Consider the following 13,881-nt stretch of genomic DNA (forward strand, 5'->3'; position numbering starts at 1 on the left):
TTATTTCCAGTATGGTTGCTGCTGAAAATTCCATTAATGATTTGTAATATCTATTCAACTTGAAGAGAGGAGAAAAGTGCTTTTCTGAACAAAGAAGAGTAAATTGGACGCAGTCTTATGGAAAATCTTAATCTACAGAGTGAACATGTGATGGCAGAGGAGTTGAGGAATAGATCAACAATTTCAAATTTTTTTTATACAAAGGATTTGGTCTGTTTTGATAGTCTATCACCTAAGAATGTGTTGTGAAGAATTAAAATGTTTGATTGATGCGCTTTCCTTTTCTTCCCAGTGTTCAAATATGACAAATTTAAATGTTCAATTTGATGTGTATTTATTAAGTGCCTACTATTAAGTGTTCAAGGCCCTTAGTAAATATTTATTGAGTTGAATTGAGTATACTATTATAAATGCTTATGCCTAAGACCTAGTGCGACCCTTTGGAGGGCCTACCATCTAAGATGGTGATTCTCAACTGTGGTGCCATGAATCCCAGAAATTTAAAACAATTCTGATGCTTGGGTCTCACTCCCCAGAAACTGTGCTTTAATTAGTCTTAGGTGAGGCATGTGGCCTCAGTTTCTGTCATATGTCTCCTCATATGCATAATGTGCCACTGGATTTGAGAAAGAACAACTGGTCTAAAGGAAGTGAAAAGATAGATGTCCAAGTCCAAGTAGATATTCAAAGGACAGTGTTTATAATGATTTGTCTATTTGATAAGTATGAGAATTTGGAAGGAGGGGAAATTACATTCTATTGAGGCCATCAGGAAACATTTCATGAAGGAGGTAATATTTCAATGGACTTTAAATGTGTAAAATTTTGACTGTCAGAGTTGGGTGTCCAGGAAGAGAGTCAAAGTCAAGGATGAGAAAGAATGGGGCCAGCTCTGTGAACACTGAGTAGCTAATGCATATTTTGAGAAAAGTAGTATGGGGTCGATTGCTATTATGAAAAGTACCATGGATTTGTAATTTTTGGCTAGCTAGTAAGAGCCCAAATACATTTATGAAATGGTGGGATGTTTCAACAACTTTTTTTTCTCATGCTCTAAACATTACTCCTAAAACCACAAGGTTGAAAGTGCCTTATGTATGGTGCCGTAGGTATAGATTTAAAAATGCACTTTAGACAACAGTGTAAATTAACTGTACTTCAATTAAAAATGCTTATAAAAATGCACCTTGCTATTCAAAGTGTGTGGTCCTCAGATCAGCAGCATTCATATTATCTGTAGTTTGTTAGAGATATAGGATCTTGGGCCCCACCCCAGACCTAAGAATCTAAATCTGCATTTTAGAAAGATTTTTGTATATACACTAAAGTCTGAGAAACACTACTTTTGTATCTAAATTACTATTACAACTATACAGCTATAATCAACTGAGGACAGTAGAGAAGTAAGCACATGTTTCAATAAATTAAATTATACTTGACTGTGAATGAGAACAATATATAATATTGATTGGCAATAATTGTGTCTTTTTATCAGATTTTAAAAATATCTATCACACCTTATTTTCCCATATGATAATTTCCTTAAGCATGATTAATACATTTAAATTCATGTGACTTTCAGAGGTATTCCTCTTCAGTTCCAATCCTCATGTCCTGAATGAGGATCTTTTCACTTTAGACCTTGATAATATTGCGTTTGCTTTTCAAATGGATGTCCTCAAAATCACCTCTGAAACCCCGTTGTAATCCACTATACTGTGCCACTGCCATCCTACTGCATGTGGGTTTGGTGGCATATGGCAGATGAGAAAGAAAGACAGGGGCCTGTGAAACTTCATCCATGGAAACCTGGATGCCAGAATAGACCTGATGTACATAGGGAGAGGGTCTAGCATAGATGCTTAAGCATTATTCACCTCTTTAATCTGAAGTTAACACATAACTATAAATAGTGATTCAGAGAGGTTTTGCTAAATGGCAGAATATTTTATGAATGGCTATTTTCCAACAGTGCCTCTGATTCAAGAAAAGGCTGTATATTCACAAATAATTATTAAGACATTCCTTTTCTCAGAATAGCACTGGATTTGGAGATCTGGTTAAATATCCTTAGGTTGATATTTGGCAACAAGAGCTATTATGCTTTAGATATAGAAATCATCTGCTTTTCTCAAACTTTAGTGTGCAAAAGAATATCTGAGGATGTTGTTCAAAAAAGATATCCCAAACCCTACTGAGATTCTGATTCAGTAACTTGGAAATGGCTCAGGAATCTGCATTGAAATAAATATTCCAGGAGATTCTTTTATTGGTTCTAAGAATACTGCATTTTGAAAAAACATTGCTGTAGGCATTATATTCTTAGGAATTGATAAGTTTCTTCCTGTATCAGTATTAGCTAAAACCTAATTGTCAGGCTATTACCTAAGCTTAGTAAACTGTAGATTAATCCACTTAATCATGCAAGCTTTCTGAAGGAGATGATATTAGAAAATGATTCTTTTATTCACTGTAGAATTTCATATTCTAAGCATTGAAATGTACAATCCAGTATAGTTGATTATTGATCATGTTGCATTTTTGTAGGAAATAGTTCAGTACATTTTTTGTGAGAAATTTATAATTAGTATCTGACTTTACTGGGCTAGAAATTTTTTGTTGTTGTTTTGTTTTGTTTTTTTCCATACCTACTTACCATTGTAGATGGAAAGGAGGGAAGGAGAAAAAAGAAAAAAGAAAATCAGAAAATAAAAAAATAAGAACGGATGTTCCTATCCGTTGTGAGGTGATTCAGTGGGCTGAGAAATATTAGATAACAGTTGTCCTGTTGAAAATCTGCTGCATGGGTCAATGTCAGGTTTTATCTTAGAAAGTGGGGAGTTTGTATCATTTCTCCTCCTTAATTTATCAGTGAATTTTTACAACTGTGACTAGTCAGTGACTTTATTGCATTCCCATGTAAAATGGAGCTAAGAGCTTTTGTAATACAGAAGAAGATACAAGAGATAAAATACTCAGGTTGACAAATTTGAAATACCTTTTTGACAGTAAGGGAGAAAAATGCACTTGATTTACATTACTTAAGACACGAAGAAACCTTTTATTTGAGATATGGTATGATCAAAATATGATTAAATTGCCTTCATGTTCCGTATCACTTTATCTCTTTTTTTATGTTGAAAATGTAATTTTAATAGATAATTCTTCATCTTACATAGGAGCACAATAAAATACACCACATTCTGAAGAAACTCCAGAAGTTACGAGAATAAGAGTGGGGAAAATTCAGATGGGCTACAATATCCATTACCTTAAACTGCAAGAGACAAAGGTTCCAACCCACAGGTTAACATTTACATACTTATGACTGACTGCATTTATGTCTTAAAAACAGCAAGAATCAGGAATTAGATATGGAAGGGTAGGAAAGAACAGTTTTGTGGGGGAGGAACTCTGTCAATGCAGAAAAAAGAGCTGATTATCAAACTAAAGAATAAAAGGAGCTCCGTAGCTAATATTAGAGGGATGACAGTAAGAATCATTAACTGAGGATATGATGCCTTCTAAGGGAGAAGCCTTTCTGATGACACTTATGCAAGCTGGCTGCTTGAGATTTGCTCAGCAGGTCTGTAAGAAAGACTCATAAATGCCTCAGCAAACCCCAAGTGATTATCAGATTGGTGTTTCCTAATAATACACACCAGTGGTCACACATGAAGTTTTGAGACAAGAAATAAGAGCAAGGTCATAACGCAAATGCCAGACACAAATGTGGCACATGTGAGAGTCCCACACAAAGCCAGTCACAAGAGTGGCTGTGCTGTGACTCTCCTCTACAGTAATCTTCAAACATCGTGGCAAGACACCCATGATCATCTGACTAATCAGACAACGCAAACACATTTATTTCAAATTTCTTGGAGGTAAAAAATGTCGCATACTGATGCTTTAGGCATGCTCAGAGCCAGCTTATAAATACCCCATTCAGTGATATATCTTAACACAAATTTGCATCAGTGAAAAGAAACTGGCAAAATCTATCTCTCACCATTCAATTTGTCAGACGGTGAAGACCAAAATAGAATGTTCCATCAGTTTTAATTTTTAAATAGGATTGTCACATTGGGAAAAATGAAATAAACACAGTAAAATAAACTGTACAGAGGCAAAGTAGAATAACAAAAAATATTTTACTAAGATATAAGATTTACAGAAGTTTCCAGACAAGCCATACAAAGTGGTCACAAGCTTTTAATTGAAGGGAGGATTCTACACTTGACAGCAAAATCACAGTGTTATTAGTGAGGGCTGTGACGTTTGTGTAATGTTCCCATTTTGGTTCAAACAATCAAACTTGTCCATCTACAGCGTCTAAATGAAGTTAGACTTGGCTAGAGAGTATATTCTAAAGAACTGGTTAGCTGCTTTTAACCAATGCAATTAGATCACCATAAAAAGGGGGAAAGGAGCCCATAAAATTAAAATAAAGCTACCTTCCCCTCCACCACTAAAAAAAAAATAATAATAAAGAAAAACACCCACACCCCTGCAGCTAACCCTGACAACTACCTTCATTCATAGTGCTTTATACTTAAACCATGATGGGGGAAATGAATAAAAGCAGAGAAGGGCTACTGCTTTTAAATGTTTTGCAACAATCCAGATGATATTTCTAGCCTCTACTCATGCTTTACAACAGTGAATCAGGACAAGACATAGATTTGCTAATGTGCATTTAATCACCAAAGGACTGAAGATGTCTGGGCTTTTATTCTGTAATGTTTCTAAGACTGTGTCCATTAAATGCAAACAAAAAAGGAAGAAGTCTTGGCAGAACAGGAGAAGTGACGTGCACTTGATGATTGGATAGATTTAAATAGTATTCATGGCATATAGCCTAACCCATGCTCTAGCTGTTTCTATGGCTTGGGCTTCGTTGGGCTTCCACTGCTTCGCTGCTTCGCTACATCATCTGCTAACGGATCATCTGGATTGGGAGCACTTAACAAAGCCTGGGTCGATAGCAGAACTGTGCAGATCTGCAGCGCTGGGGACCACTTATCTTTCAAAATATCTAAACATATTTTTCCCAACTTGTCTACATTAGGATGATACATTTTGGTCATGAAACATACTTTAGGGGCTACCATTGGGTATTCTTCTGGAAGGAATAGTTCAAGTTTAAAAGTCCCTCCCTCAAAGGGGCAATACCTGAGGGCCAGCAATGACCACGTGAAAGTAACGGGCGTTGCTCACATCTGGTTCTGCTTTAATGCCGGGAACTGGTTCTGCCAGCAAACACTGGGTTTCCTTGATAATCCTGCGGGGCAGCCCGGCCATCTTGTCGGATCCCGAGTTCGGCCTCTGGTCTGGTCTCCGGCCCACTTTATCTCTTGTTCCTAATTTTATTCTGCATCAAACAACAACAACAAGTGTCTGTAACATTTTAGACTTTGTTATATTCAAAGCCAGTTTATCTTCAATCAGTCATGCAGGGTTTTGTCAAGGGAGGGTGTCAAATCTCATTCTCTGAATGTCTTTAAAAATAAAATATATTTCAGGAATACTCACAAACTCTTGGATTAGCAAACTCAAACAAATATAGAACATAATATTTAAAGCTGATGAATGTAAAGGGTCCCTCATATATTGCTGGTGCTTTCTTAAAAACAGAAAAAGTCATAGTTGTAGTAAAAAAAAAGTTGTATTAAAAGTCATAGAATCTTAATGCTCCTTCAGCTAGTAATTCCCTCTCTAGGATTGTCTAAGAAAATAATCAGAAACTTGAACAACCATTTCTGTAAATGGATGATCATTGCGCCATTCTTTATCAATAGCAAAGTAAGCTTGACTGTTGAACCATAGAAGCGAGGGTAAACATATTTTGGTGTATCCATATGAGAGAAAAATGCAGCCATTTAAATAAATAATTTTCAAGAATATTTAATAGGAAGATTCTCATCGTATAATCAAGCTTCGCTCATATAATGTTAAGAGAAAAAAAGCAGGATATAATAAAGTTAATTCTGAAAACGATAGAAACATACATGTAAAAAATTGAATGGAAACACATCAAAATGTAATAACGGCCATAGCTAGAGTATTGAATTGTAGGTGATTTTAATTTTTTCTTGATAATTTTCTGCATAATTCAAAATCTTTTTAATGAGCTTATGTGACTTCTTTAATTAGGAAACAATTTTAAAGAAATATAACAAAAAAATCTGAGATGGTGTTAAGGGTGGTTCTGTTTAAGAACAGGCATATGGGAGAAATGAACCTTTAATGTCCCCTCAATTCTAAGGACCATCTGCCCAGTCCTATTAACCAGTAACCACTGAAAGAAGTTAGATCCAATTAGTAAAGGTAGAAAGAAACAGTGCCTTTGTGAGTTCTATCTGTATCCCTGTGCATATCTCCCGCCTTAAGCTAATGGAGCTATTTATTGAGTTCAAGCTGTCCCCAAGGAGGGCTGCTTTCTACTTTGCTTCTATGCAAGTGTTGTTCACTTTTTACAACTGGCTACTGAATCAAAGCCAGCAGCTGGCCATCCATGCTATTACAGAGAACAATAGTCCAAGCCCAAGTTTCTCAAGAGGGGCCCTGCTCCCGTATATTGAATATGCCTGCATAAAAAGCAGACACCACCAAGGACTGGTCTGTCTGATTCTGCTCATGCAATAAATACAGAAAATATGAAGACAGAAGACGTGAGGGCCACATCTTATTGAGTGACCTTGGGAAACTCAATTGAACTCCAGTTTACTTATCTTTAAAATTGGAATCATATTGGCTTTATCTATCTCCTGTAAAGCAGGTAAGAAAGAAGTTTGTAAATTACAGTTAGTTGTTAGATGGTTATGTTCATATTTTTCTCATGATTTCTTTTCCTTTTCAAGTACATAATGTTGCTAAAGAGACAGTAAAATAGCATCAGTCCTCCTGCCTTGCCCAGGACTTCATGCAGCTTTGTAATGTGATCTCAAAATGCAGTGCAACTGGATGGCCTGGTGCAATTTATTATCACCACTTAAAGTGAACCCATATGCCAGTGGCATATTGAGCTGACAAGCTGTGATGTCACTGGCACGAGCAGCACTTCCAGAAGGCAGAGTTGCTGAGGATTTTTTATGACATTATTCTCTCAGCATATTGGACGCTGCTGGTCAGTAGTGGCAGTGGTGTCTGGGGAAATAAGGTCAAGTGAAACACTGCGTTACTAATGATTTAGCAGTTACAGCCTGTCCGAGGCATAGGCTGGACCCAGATGAATTATGATTTTTTTTTTTTTTCTAAAGTGAAGCTTAAACCTCACAGAGTTATCAGCACTGATTTCTTTTGTCTTTTAAAAGTTTATTAATTTTGTGGTAGATAGACATTTTCCTCTTTCTTGTCAGAATAGAAAAATACCCAGGTGTGAGCCTTTCCTGCTACGGTTTCTTTAGCTGTTTTATTACCAAATTTATAGAGCAGTATTCCTACCTTTTTGAGAAAGGAGAAATACTATTGATGTTTGTTACAGAACAGTGTACTGTTCTGATTCTCCTTCTACCTTATTGATTAAACCTTCCCTGATGCTCTCCGTGAGATCATTCTATGATTTTTTTTTCTAAAGCCTGGTATGCAAAGAGCTGAACAGGCACCATATTTTTTGAGATCCTTAAAAGCCAAGCTACGTTGTCCTTTAGGCAGTGGAGTTTTGATCAAGAGAGGAAATGATGGCCATATTTGTATTATAGAAAAGTCACTTTAGCAGCTATGTAGTCAGGGAGACATGTAAGGATGCTATTATCATCCAGGGGATAGATGTGGATTTCTTCAGTGGGCGCATTGGTAGTCAGGGATGGGAAGAAGAATTCAAGAAATATTAAGGAGGTGAGATCAACAGGTATAGACGGGGTGTAAAGCTAACTGCTGGATTTCTAGATTGGGTGTCTATGGTGACACATCAAGAGGTAGCTACCAATGTTCTCTGTCTAGTTACAACCTAGTAGAGAAAAGAAATGTAAAAACATGTAAGTGCAATTATTGAACAATTCCCATGTGCCAGGCATTATACAAAACATTCTATGTGCCTCGTCTTCTTGATTCTTCTCATCAGTACTATGATATACTATTGTTGTTGCCATTTTAAAGATGAAGAGACTGAGGCTAAGAAAAACTGGGCAATACACTCAAGGTCAATTGACTGGTAAGTAGTGGACCAAAATTTGGAGCCTCCTAGGTAGGCTGATTGTCAAACCTCTGCTGCACAGTACCTAGCAATGTTTACCCATAAGTATTCTAAACAAAGTTCAAAAAGGAACACTGAAGCACTTAGAAGAACCAACTGCCAGAGGGTATTTTAGGGTTAGCCATTCATGTAAAAATAATGCAAAATAGTAAGCTGCTTTCTTGTCAAACTCATAGTTTAATATACAAGTAAAATTGCTAATTCCCAAATTAGAGAATCTTAGAGGAGAGTTTCAAAGATGGAAAGTCGCAGAATATTTCATATAACCCATTTATTTTCTAAAAATGAGAAATTAAAACCTAGAGAAGGCTCATTTCCTCCTAAAATTCTCATAGTAAAACAGGTGGAACCTACACAAGAACTAAAGCAAAAAATATTCAAACCTAATCAAAGATGATAACAGAAAGCAATTTTAACCATTCATTTAAGAGAGGAGAGCCAGTTGCCACCCTGACATTCTTAATGTCTTGCTTCTGGCAGATGCAGTTCTAGCTAATCTGGCTGTGGTCCTTTGTGACCTCAGAGAATGATGAACTTGACACATGGTTAGCTAGGCTTTAAGATGATCTCTAGAGCAAAACAGTCGCTATTGCTCTCCTGAGGAAGAGATTTGTGTGTGGTTTATTAAGGTAGAATTGGTTTTATTGTTAGAGCAGTCTGTCATTTCACAGTCAACCCCTAATGGCTATATTTTCCATTGTTATTCTTTATCACTAGAAGACTTTAAAAATCAATATAAAGTATAAAAGCCCTGGGAAGACTTTTAAACTGTTTGATGGAAATACAGTTTTGCTTACTAAGTGCACATTTTGGAAGGCCTCCTTCCCATATCATTTCGAGAAAATATACCCAATATAGTGGATATAGACTCTACTATCTATAAACCTTAGGTTCTAATCATATTGAAAGGTCACTTTCTAAATCGAGCCGTGACCAATTTATTTTTTTATTTATTTTTATTATTTTATTTTTAATTTTTTAAAAATGGAAGAATATTTGATTTACAATGTTACAGGTGTACAGCAAAGTGATTCAGTTATATATATATATATATATATATATATATATATATATATATATATATATTTGTCTTTCTCTGTCTGACTTAATACACATAGTATGATAATCTCTCGGTCCATCCATGTTACTTCAAATGGCATTAGTTCATTCCTTTTTATGGCTAAGTAATATTCCATTGTATATACATATTACCATATCTTTTTTATCCATTTATCTGTTGGTGGACATTTAGGTTGCTTCCATGTCTTGGCGATTGTGAATAGCGCTGATATGAACATTGGGGTGCGTGTATCTTTTCGAATTAGAGTTTTCATCTCTTCTGGATATATGGCTCAGAAGTGGTATTGCTAGATCATATGATAACTCTATTTTTAGTTTTTTAAGGAAGCTCCAAGCCATGACCAATTTTTAGGTGATTACAGTTGTGAGTGACTAAGCTACACAGGAAAACCAATTTCATGACTTTATACTCTCAAACAGGTTAAAATGTTCAAGCCTGGAATTAGCATACGTATATGAAAGGCCATTAGAAACCCTTCAAATGGAAGGCAAGAAATGCTGCTACTTGGAAAAAAATCCATTACATCTGTAGCTGGCTTCACCTGCTTACTAGTTTTCCTGTTTGTGCCCTGTCACCTCTTGGTTAGTGGGCAAGTAACCCACTGATTTTGTATTCTTTTTTACACCTTTGTATTGGGAATCCATCTCCCTAGGACAGAAGGACAAAGGGAGATGTGGGAGAGAGTGAGACCAGGGACGCTGTGGACAGAAAACAGCAGGGATGGGGAGGGAGAGGATGGCAGAGAAAAAAGACACAGTGGTAACCTCCGCATTGATCCACTATCAACACATTGACAGTATAAACAAAACTGTATGGGAAAATTTAAATCTATAAAATACACGAACAAACTATTTTCAAACACTTCAAAGGTATTACTTACAAAATATATATTATTCTTATCAGAATCTAGAAATCTATTATTTTGTGTATTTTAAAGAAGTTGAATTTCTTTCTAAAAATACTATAATATGGAATTTTCACCAACTCAGACTGTCTTTTCGTTTAATTAGGCCTGTTAATAAGATTTGTACTGTGTATATCTAGTACCACTTACCACTTTAGATTTTTAAGCTCAGCGTAAACTGGTATCAGCGGGAAACTCCTATGTATGATGATTGCTTTTAAGTTTAAAAGGAGTATATTTCTAAATAGTCGTTAGTTCCTTTAAAGAACATGATTCCACTCCATGATAACAGTCTTTGATGCCCTGCTACAATGACTGGACATTTTTTTACAAATTAATAAAGCTGGCTTCCATTTAATTGAGTTAATCACTAATTCAACTATCTCGATCCTAGCAGCATGACATTAAGGACCATTTAGTAATAAAGTAATAAGAAGCTGAATATTTAATAGAAAGAAAGATCTATTTTTAATGTAAAAATTTTATTCTCATTGACAATTGTTGGGGAAATTTTTGCTGTCATGGCAACTATTCTTAGCAGAATCTTGCCTTGTTCTGCTTTACAGTCAAGGTGTTTTGATGGTTGAATAGATTATTTAAATCACTTGTGGAGAACACGTAATAGCTGTTGGTTTAGACTTCAGATGGTTTTACATGATAAATGATAAGTGCTTTTAATGATGATAAAAAATTATTTATTAATAACAAGCAAAACTGGCCGCTCATCTGTCAAGTCTCAGATTAGATGCTATTTCTTTAAGGAAATCTTTTCTACTTAAGTAAACTCAATCATTACATTCTACGCTTTTCCATCTTACTCCCTGTAAAATAACTGGATCCTACTTGTATTCCCAGCAGTTAGTACAGTGGCTGCACCTTCTAAGTACTTGATAAATATTTGCCGAATAAATAATACATGAAAATCTGTAACGTACAAAAATTTTACATTTTGTACTAACTTGGTTTTGGATTTGCATGATCTACATTTTGCATTTAAATATGCAGCAAATGTGTACAATAATTCAGCTTCATTTGGTACAAGAATGCGTTACTTCTTATTTCTGCAGGATTACGTTTATATTCAGGTTTTTTAATGGCTATACATTTTATTAATTTATTTAATAATTAATTTTATACTATTATTAATGATGAAATGCCATGATTATTAAAGCTTAATGAACATGTTTAGTTTTAGTGCACAATTTACCCTTTCATTTTATCCATTGGACTGTTTACAAAACCAATTCAGCTTCAGTATTTGAAACATAATGAGTGGATTCCTCTGTTGTGGATAATTGCTTCAGTTGAGAATATTATACAAGAGAGGAGAGAAAACGTGGTTTAAATACTCTAACTCAATATACTTTGCATCTTATGACTATTACAAGACAGAATGCCTTGGTAATTTATTCCTAGCTCTCTCTTTAAGTTTTATATATTTAGAGTTCATTGTTCTGTTTCTTAAAATATCATATAAATTCTGCTATAAATTTTGAGCCATCTTTGTGAAAGTGGTCCTGCTTAAAACTACAAAAATCTGTCTGAGTCTCAAAGATGGAAACATGTCTGGGCAGCTTGGGCACAAGCAGTGTGAGTTACTCTCTGATACATGCCCTCAGCTCCATTGGACAGGACAGTGCATTTCTCTATAATTTCCTAGTTAGTTCTGCAGTTAGATTACACAAGTGACTTGCATCTTGTCCTCAACTCCATCTTCTTTCAGAAGCACAAATCAGTTCCATCACTGATGGGTATAAGGAGTGGGAAAGGGGGATTACAATGTATTCCTCCCACCATGTAATCTGTAAGGCCCTCTGAGCCAAACAAAATCATGTGGGCATTGAATTTCAAAACCATAACATATATGTATTGATTTATAGTGACAGTGTTGCTTAGGAAATAAGAAATCTCAGTCTCATTAAAGAAACTAGCCAATAGCAAGTATGTAAAATATTTATACATCTGGTATAAATAAGCAATTCATTCAGGTTACTTTTTTCTGAAAATGTATCTCTAATGGATATTACTCAGCCATAAAAAGAAACGAAATTGAGTTATTTGTAGCCAGGTGCATGGATCTAGAGACTATCATACAGAGTGAAGTAAGTCAGAAAGAGAAAAACAAATACCATATACTATCACATATATGTGGAATTAAAACAAACAAGCAAACAAACAAAAAAAAAACAATGGTTCTGAAGAACCTAGGGGCAGGACAGGAATAAAGATGCAGACATAGAGAATGGACTTGAGGCCACGGGGAGGGGGAAGGGTAAGCTGGGGTGAAGTGAGAGAGTGGCATGGACATATATACACTACCAAATATAAAATAGCTAGTGGGAAGCAGCCGCAGAGCACAGGGAGGTCAGCTCGGTGCTTTGTGAACACCTAGAGGGGTGGGATAGGGAGGGTGGGGGGGAGATGCAAGAGGGAGGAGATATGGGGATATATGTATATGTATAGCTGATTCACTTTGTTATACAGCAGAAACTAACACACCATTGTAAAGCAATTATACTCAATAAAGATGTTAAAAAAAAGATATTTAGATTTTATGCTAAATTTAGGTGATACAAGAGTTATGGTTGATGGTCACTATAACATACAAGCCTGAAATTTCATGTCTTAGCACAAAAGAAGCTTAGTTTTTGTTCACATAAAGTCTAGTGTGATGATGGTGTCTTGTGGGTTGAGGTTCTTATATATTCTGCACACCATTGTCAGGGACTTGAGTTCATACAGGTCTGTTTGGAGACTCAGGTTGATAAAAACTCTGCTTCTTGTAACATTGGGCTTCTGAGGTGTCTCTCGGGGTTGACCAACTGAGGAAATGAAATGTGGAGAATTGTGGACTTTTATCTGAAAGGGGTGTGTATTTCTTCTACTTGGGTTCCATAATCTGTCTTACAGTCTAACCAAATGCAAAACGAGTGGGAAGACAAGGTTAACAGTGGGTGGCCATTTTCCAAAAACAACACTTCTCTGTGAAAGGACAGCATGAATTTTTGGTGAATAGCTTGCTTCCTCTGCTATGGTAAGAGAGTGACTATGATTGCTGTATTCAAGCAACAACTGAAAACTGTCTTTGGAGAAATGGTATTAAAAATAAGGCTATTATAATAAAATAATGAAAACTAAATAAATAATGAAACTAAATAATGAAAAACTAAACATTATCAATCCATAATTGAATATATTTAGGACTGTTGTTTTAGAACTAGAGGATTGTTGTGTCATCAAGTAGAATCCCGTGTAGATGATTATGGAGATATTCTTAGATTTCGGAAGTTCAAAATAGTTATTTCCTTTTTTCCCTCAGGTGATTATTTTTAAGGAATGGGATAAAAAGCCCTCTTTCTGTAGTTGCTTACATAAAATTGCTAAGCAAGATGCTAGTTTTATTTAGAAGATATATACAACACATCCTTTTGTATTATAATGATTATGACATATAATCATTCTGCGCTGCTAAAATAAAGTTCTGTGATTAAGAATAACTGTGTCTTTATAGTACTTTACAAAGTATTTCTAAGTCCTTATGCCACTTGAGCCCATCAATGAGCCTTTGAGAAAGATAGAGAAGGTATTATTAGCCCCCTTTTGGACAAGAAGTATAGACTGAGCAATTATACTCCAATAAAGATGTTAAAAAAAAAAAGAAATATAGACTCACAGTGTTTAAATAGCCAGCTTAAAATACTT

The 13,881-nt window shown here is 35.5% G+C and overlaps 1 protein-coding gene and 1 pseudogene across 2 annotated transcripts in view; one reads left to right on the forward strand and one right to left on the reverse strand.

The window, feature by feature from the left end:
• ANK2 (ankyrin 2) overlaps positions 1-13,881 on the forward strand; it is a 347,463-nt gene that overhangs the window by 23,673 nt on the left and 309,909 nt on the right. The gene's annotated exons all lie outside the window — the stretch shown is intronic.
• On the reverse strand, positions 4,834-5,336 carry LOC137763856 (ubiquitin-conjugating enzyme E2 N-like; annotated as a pseudogene).

The sequence above is a fragment of the Eschrichtius robustus genome, chromosome 4 (assembly GCF_028021215.1).
Source record: "Eschrichtius robustus isolate mEscRob2 chromosome 4, mEscRob2.pri, whole genome shotgun sequence".
NCBI lineage: Eukaryota > Metazoa > Chordata > Mammalia > Artiodactyla > Eschrichtiidae > Eschrichtius > Eschrichtius robustus.